Here is an 8,471-nt window from a genome sequence, read left to right on the forward strand (position 1 = left end):
GTGATAAAAATAACATTCAGCCTGGGATTATACCATTCAAGAAAAAGAAAGATTGAGAAAACCGCTTGTAAAAGTCAAGATGATATAATCAAATTCTATTCATATGATCCTACTCTTAGTAGCAGAAATACTCAGTATAAGCATTATAAAAATAATTCTTACCACTTATTCAACACTTATCATTTGCCAGGCACAGTGCTAGGTGCTTTAAAGTCATGATTTCTAATTCTAAAAACTATTCTTAGGAAGACGGTTAAGCTGTTTTTTTAAACAGAAGAAGGAAATGAAAATTATTAAAGTTTAATGACTCATCTAAGGCCATACAGCCTGGTAGATGTGAGAACTGGTGTTTGAATCCAAGTTTTTCTTCCACACCCACAGCACCTACCATATAGAAAATCAGCAGAATAAACTTATCTTATTATTTTATCCAAATTTCATTTGTAAAATCCCAGACATGGCCTACTACTCTGATATGGCAATATCTATCTTTCATAGTATTAATAAATAATTAAGAAAATCCATCATGTTCTTATCATGTGTTTGGAAAACAGTGTGATCACAGATAACAATAAAAAGATATTCTTTTTCTCCGTTCCAACAATTTAGACTGTTACTCAAAACAAGAAGCCCTCTGATTCAAATATAAAACACAGTATTCTATTTAGCCACAATCACAACGATCTGAAACTCCATTTTTGAGCCATTTCTGCATTATAAGAATCTAGCCTACATTTGTCCGTAATAGAGAGAATATTAAACTAAGAAGTCCCTGAAGAGGTCACAGTGCTGACAAAATTCAACATGACGGTGGAGCCTACACAGACAAAGGAAACAAAGCTAGGCCCTTCCACACAGCCCTAAGTCCTCGCAATGACTTTGTTTTAAATCAATGTCTCCTCGTGCCGCACATATTCCCCAGTGCTTGCTTGATGAAATACCCCAATCGCCATGGGGTCTACTTTCCTGAAGTCTTGTGTAGATTTTGCTGCCACCCCAAAGCCCAAAGGGATGTCTGTCATGGAGTACACCATGACTCCCTGGTACTGAGAAGTATTTTCAATGATTCGACCAAGTCCAGATTTCAGCACATGGTTAGCATACAAGAAGGGCTGCTCTGCTCCAGCCTTTACCCACACTTTATACTTGGCATAGGGTGCTAGGTAATCCAGAGCTGTGATGTACAACCAAAACTTGTGGGTCTGAGTGAATTTTCCAAAGCACGTTCCCAAAGACAGCAGCTTGTCACCGATGATATTGGCGGTCAACTTCAAGATCTTCTCACTCACGTTAATACAGCCGGTCATTGTGCAGCCTGAAACAGTAGGTGTCATCGGGCTTGTCGACCAGCAGCTGAAGATTTTGGTATCATCTCAAACATTACACGGGTCTCCTCTTCAGTCAGAGGCCGCGTTTTCCCGCTCGGTTGCAACACGGGATCCTCGTGCCTCAGTCACTGGGAACAGAAGGTCAGCCGCCAGCCGCTCCTTGGCAACTTCAGACCCTGCCTCTCTAGCCGCTTTCCAGTCATTCCCCACGCTAACACTCTGTAGCCTGGAGGACCATTGGGGAAAGAAAGCCGGCCTAGCGAGAACCATAGAGACCGGAAGGTCACCCCGGATGCTTCCGATCTGAGATTCGGAGCTGGTGCCCTGGGTGAGCCGGAGGGGAAGAGCTGCTGTTGGTGAGAAGGTAGCGGCGAGGGCCACAATCGCGTCTCAGCTACGGCCTCAGCCACAGTGACGGCCACCACCGCTGCTCTTGGGGAGGTGCAGGATGAAGGGCTCCTGGCGTCGCTGTTCCGGGACCGCTTCCCAGAGGCCCAGTGGCGGGAGCGGCCCGACATGGGCCGCTACCTCAGGGAGTTGAGCTGCTTGGGGCTGCAACGCGAGCCGGAGCACCTGGCCAAGGAGCGAGCGCAGCTCGCCGTGTGATTTTTAAGTTGAGGTCATAAAGAGCCGTGGAGCTTCTGCTGTGCTTATCCTTGAAACCACCTGAGCCACCACAGAAGTCTGACTACCCTGAGACCGCCGTGCCGTAGCGGCACACACAGACACTCCACCAACAATCGCAACTGAGCCGGTTCTTCAGCCATCTCCACCTAGGAGACGTGTGCAGAAGCTGTCCTAGAATTACATCTCCAGCCCCAGTCAGTCAAGTCGTCCGCAGCCATCTTAGTCATACTAGCTGAGCTCCCAGAGCCATCTGTGTTGCGCTCTTTGACGTTTCTTAACACACCTCATTTCATAACCCAGGCTGTTAGAGCAACCGCTTGGTGTCCAGAAGGAAACACAGAGTCCAAGACCAGATCCGTGGAGAGAATGGAGCAGCTGAATTCAAGACCCATGGAATTTAATATGTACCAGTCGTTTTGTGAATGAATCAGCATGTAGAAATGTGTGAAGGGATATACGCCAGGTTGGTGGCAGAGAGAGGAGGTAAGAAAAAATGTTAATCACTCATTTTTTTCTTTGTTTATCTTTATTCTATTTCACTCTCACTAAACTCATATTATTTTTGCAATTTTTGAAGAGAAGTTAAAGGGAAAATGTTATTTTTTAAAAGCCTTAGAACATGCCAACTTTCTTTTTCCTTCCTCCATACCCCTAGCCTCCCACGGTGATGTCTGTTGATCTTCTCCTAGAATTCTACATGCTATATAGCACATGAGTTAAATTAGAAATGTTAATAAAGGAGGTGTGAGGTCATTGGTAGAGAAAAGGAGCCATTTTGTGTGACCGAGTATGATATATACATAAGTTCAGTCACTGAGAGCACCTCTAAAACGTAAAGTTTTGGTGCATGGTAGTAAGTGGAAATTCAGAAGGCCTCTGAGTAGTTATTTTAATTATCCACCTTTCTTGGCAGTTGTGTGGAAAATTGTGACATTTACAGTTTAACTCGTAGACAAATACCCAGTTAACAGCAGGCTTATTAAGACTGTTAGAAATTGAAAGAAACCACGCTCAATTTTATAACCCGAGTATAATTCCCCTTGGGGGTGGGGGGGACTAAAAAGAGAAATACTCTGTGGTAGTACTAGGCTCAATACACAATATTCCTACAATGTAATAGAATGAGTTCATTTAAGGTCAGTTATCTGTAAACTCAAATTCATATTTCTGGCAGATGTCCTCCAAGGTTTAACTGGTTTATGTCCAACAACTCTAAACAGCATGTCAATCATTTTTATTAGTATGGGGTACATTTCACAAGTCATTTTCCCCAGAAGGATCACTAGAAAGCTGTCAAACTGAGACATTTCACAAATGGATTTCTGAAATTTTTCTATGGGTAATTCTGCTTTGAAAATTTTCCAGGCTAAAATTGTCAAAGCCATGGTCTAGAGCGTAGAACTTTGGAACTTTGTTTATTGATTCGCCCTTATCCTGGAGCAGACTCAGAATTGTTTTCTGAGAAAAATCTTCATACTGTCTACAGTCCTCCAAGACCTCCTCTATGCAGAGGTAGACCAATTCAAGACAAAGTCTAAGTTAGGCATCTTAATTTTCATAAGGTGACATTCACTTGTATGTCTTTGCTCAGTTGATTTTTAAAATATATACTTTTTGAAGTATATGAGTTTTAAAAATACATGGATTTCAATTAGTAAAACCAAATAATTATTCCAAAACATTTGTCAAATAATCAGTTGTCCATCACTGGCCAACTTTTATCAAAAGTCAAAGTGCAAGATAAGTGAAGTAAGTCAGAAAGAGAAAGACAAATACCATATGATATCACTTATATGTGGAATCTAAAATATGACACAAATGAACCTATTTACAAAGCAGAAACAGACTCACAGACAAAGAGAACAGACTTCTGGTTGCCAAAGGGGAGGGCGGTGGGGAGGGATGGACTGGGGGTTTGGGTTGGTAGATGCAAATTATTACATATAGAATGGATGGACAAGAGGGTCCTACTGTATAGCACAGGAAACTGTATTCAACGTCATGGGATAAACCATAATGGAAAAGAATATAAAAAAGAATATATATATATATATATATATATATATATATATATATATATATATATATACACACACACCACACACACATATATATGAATAACTGAGTCACTTTGCTCTACACCAGAAATTAACACAACATTGTAAATCAACTATACTTCAATTTTTTAAAAAGTCAAAGTGCAAGAAATAATATTCATGAAGGACGAATTAAAGGGCATAAAATTCACCCAGCCTAATAAATAGTTTTGATATTTATCCCTGGACCAATGTAGACATTAAGAAATCTTATTTCATAGTTTTGGTTTTTTGTACTACCTACTGACAGATAATTGCATTTACTGCATTGTGCTTTGGCCTTAGGCTCTCAATTTACATTGAAGTATACTATAGGCATAGGCAACAGCTATACAAAACTAGTTGTTTTGATCTTAAGAATATTGTTGATAATATTTCCACTCCATGATTCTATGTCCTATTCTTAAGGATGCCATGTCCTACTCTTAAGCATCCAAAATACTAAATTTGAGGAGAAAATTTTCTCAAATTTCATAACCAGAAAAATATTAGCTTATTTAGTTTTATCTACATTTGTTAATATTTTTGTTACTATTACTGTGCTACTATTATTATTACTATTATTGTTAGGACAGTATTTCTCTTTATGTGATAATATTGTCCTTTTAGCTTTGGCTTATCAGAAGTTTAGAACTAAGTATAAATATGTTGTCTTCAAAGTTGTCTTTGAAGAGTTGTGTGGGACCTTGTGGCATATATTTATGTGTATTAACTTTTTTCTTCAGTTATATCTCAACATTCTAAATTTCTTTTCCCTGTAAATAAGTGTCTTTAATTTTCATGTTATGATATGTGTGCAATCCAGTAAGATATCTCAAATCTTTTTTGAAAGGAGATAGGTTATAATTTAATAAATAATCATAATCCTGTGATAAGAAATCTTTCTAAGTATATGTGTGGTAGGTAGGATTTGGTAAGAAGCAGAATAGAGAAAGCTGGTAAAGAACTGCTGGGTTGTTCATAATAGAAATCCCTGAAGGTATCACATATTTTTAAATAAATGAAAAATTACTAAAAGCCATGATCTGATTTATATAAAAACAATAATATAAGATCGTAAAAGGAAGCCAACTTACAGTTTTAAAAAAATGTTTCTATTGAAACATTTATTCTGAATAATAATCATAAAAAATCCTGAAAACTCTAGGATTTCTTGCTCAGAATTGTTAAGTTTCATTAGCAGAAATGTGACAAAGAAACATTAATCCTAAATGAGTTTCTAAGCTGTAAAAAGTAGAAATGGAGATGTATAGTCAAATTTCAAATTTCATTCACACTATAGTGTATCTCAGTTATTTTGCCTCAATTTAAAATGGTCTTGTTTCCCAGTGCCACTGAAGATGATACAAACAAATGGAAAGATATTCTGTGCTCATAAGTTGGAAAAATGAATATTGTTAAAATGACCATACTACCCAAGGCAATGTACAGATTCAGTGCAATCCCTATCAAAACACCAATGGCATTTTTTACAGAACTAGGACATATAATCCTAAAAATTGTATGATAACACAGAAGACCCCAAAGATTAAAAACAATCTTGAGAAAGAAGAACAAAGCTGAAGGTATCATGCTCCTTGATTCTAAACTGTACTGCAGAGTTACAGTTATCAAAAACAGCATGCTACTGGCACAAAAACAGACATAGATCAATGAAATGGAATAGAGGGTCCAGAAATGAACCCACACTTACATGGTCAATTAGTCTACAACAAAGGAGGCAAGACTATACAATGGGGAAAAGACTGCCTCTTCAGTAAATCGTGTTGGGAAAACTGGACAACTACATGCAAAAAAATCAAACTGGGCTACTTTCTCATACCATATATAAAAATTAATTCAGAATGTTTTAAAGACCTAAATGTAGGGACTTCCCTGGTGGCACAGTGGTTAAGAATCTTTCTGCCAATGCAGGGGACACGGGTTCGATCCCTCATCCAGGAAGATTCCACATGCCATGGAGTAACGAAGCCCATGAGCCACAACTACTGAGCCTGGGCTCTAGAGCCCATGAGCCACAACTTCTGAACCAGCGTGCCACAACTACTGAAGCCCGTACGCCTAGAGCCCGTGCTCTGCAACAAGAGAAGCCACCGCAATGAGAAGCCTACACACTGCAACAAAGAGTAGCCCCTGCTCTCCACAACTAGAGAAAGCTTGCACACAGCAACGAAGACCCAACACAACCAAAAATAAATAAATAAATAAAATTGATTCTTAAAAAAAAACAAAAAAAGACCTAAATGTAAGACCTGGAATCATGAAACTCCTAGAAGAAAACAGAGGCAGAACACTCTTTGACATAAATTGTACCAATATTTTTTTTTAATGTCTCCTCAGGCAAGAGAAACAAAAGCAAAAATAAACAAATGCTACCTCATCAAACTTAAAAGCTTTTGCACAGCAAAGGAGACCATAAACAAAATGAAAAGGCAACCAACTGAATGAGAGAAGATATTTGCAAATCATAATTTTGATAAGGGGTTAGTATCCAAAATATACAAAGAACTCACACAATAACAAAAAATAAACCAGATTTTTAAATGCGCAGAGGACCTGAACAGGCATTTTTCCAAAGAAGACATACAGATAGCCAACAGACGCACAAAAAAAATGCTCATCACTAATCATCAGAGAAATGCAAATCAAAACTACTGTGAGATGTCACTTCACGCCTGTCAGAATCAAAGAGACAAGAAATAACAAGTGTTGGTGAGGATGTGGAGAAAAGGAAACCTTTGTGCATTACTGGTGGGAATGTAAATTGGTACAGCCACTATGGAAAACATTATGGAGGTTCATCAAAAAATTGAAAATAGAACTACCATATGATCCAGCAATTCCACTCCTGGGTACTTTCCCAAAGAAAACAAAAACAGTAGCTCAGAAAGATGTATGCACCCTTATGTTCACTGCAGCATTATTTACAATAACCAAGGTATGGAGGCAACCAAAGTGCCCGTCTATAGATCAGTGGATTAAAAAGATGTGAGTGTTGCTCAGTCATGAAAAGAATGAAATTTTGCCATTTGCAACAACATGGATGTACCAGGAGGATATTATGCTTAGTAAGTCAGACAAAGGAAGATAAATACTGTATTTTTCACATATATGTGGAATCTAAAAAATAAAACAAATGAACAAACATAACAAAAGAGACTCATAGTACAAACAGGTGGCTGCCAGAGGGGAGGGGGTTGGTGGGATGAGTGAAATAAGTGAGGGAAATTAAGAGGTACAAACTTCCAGTTACAAAATAAATGAGTCACAAGGGTGAAACGTACAGCAAGGGTAATATAGTCAATAATAATGTAATAACTTTGTATGGTGCCAGATGGTAACTAGACTTATGATGATCATTTGTAGTGTATAAAAATATTGAATCACTACACTGTACACCTGAAACTAATATAATAACATAAGTCAATTAAACTTCAATTTAAAATTTTAATAAAATCCAGGAAATAGGGGGAAAAAAGTTTTTTTCTACCTTGGAGACCCTATCATAAAAATAAAACCTGCACCAAAATCCACCAAACTTTTCATATCTGTACATGATTTCAATTGTCTAAAAGTGATGCTCAAGCAATCTTTTCTGAAATTTTAGAAGAAAACAGTGGAAAGGAAAATAAGAGACAACAAATGCTTCTTATTATATAATAATAATACAACACTACCAACTTTTATCAATACTAAATTAATACTGAGATGGCAAATATTATGTTGTTTTTTTTTAACCACGTTGATTTTTAAAGCCATTTAACTTTTTGTTAATAACAAAATGCCATAGAATGATACAATGTATGAACTGAAACTTAAGAAAAACATAATCATGTAGAAGTGGAAGTACTTATGACTAGGTTGCTGAAAACAATTTTAAGGATGAAATCCTCCTCAGAAAATAAATAACACTTAGAAAAACTAGTAAAGCTTTAAGAAATGCATCATGTCACATCTCCTTAAACTAGATGTAATGGATTTTTAATGCTTTGAGTATCAGTTGGTGCTCATATCTTATTCAGTGAAAGAAATATTTTTAAATTTCCATTAACAAGACACTCCATATTACAATATTCTATAATCTTCTGATCCCAAAGTTTAATAAGAATTTAAAATTAGAGGGAAAAACAATTAAGTGCCTGGGAAGGAGCCCATTATATGATATCAAACTGGCCAAGATCATTAAGCTTAGGCAGCTATTTATGCCTTATCCTGGGTTAACCTGTGGAGTGGTGTGATAGCACATCACAGCTGCATTCTATTTAAGCCTTTCAATCACTTAAACACAGATTATCTTATTTGATTCTTATAATAACCCTGTTAGATAATTAAGGTAAAGATTAATATCCCCATTTTTCAGATGTGAAAACTGATATATGTGGTAATTAAATCTCTGGAATCCAAATTAAAGGAGTGATTT

The 8,471-nt window shown here is 37.2% G+C and overlaps 1 pseudogene; it reads right to left on the reverse strand.

Moving 5' to 3' along the window:
• Positions 1-884: 884 nt before the first annotated feature.
• On the reverse strand, positions 885-1,846 carry LOC118895904 (annotated as a pseudogene).
• Between the last annotated feature and the right edge of the window lie 6,625 nt (positions 1,847-8,471).

This window comes from Balaenoptera musculus, chromosome 5 (assembly GCF_009873245.2).
Source record: "Balaenoptera musculus isolate JJ_BM4_2016_0621 chromosome 5, mBalMus1.pri.v3, whole genome shotgun sequence".
Taxonomy (NCBI): Eukaryota; Metazoa; Chordata; class Mammalia; order Artiodactyla; family Balaenopteridae; genus Balaenoptera; species Balaenoptera musculus.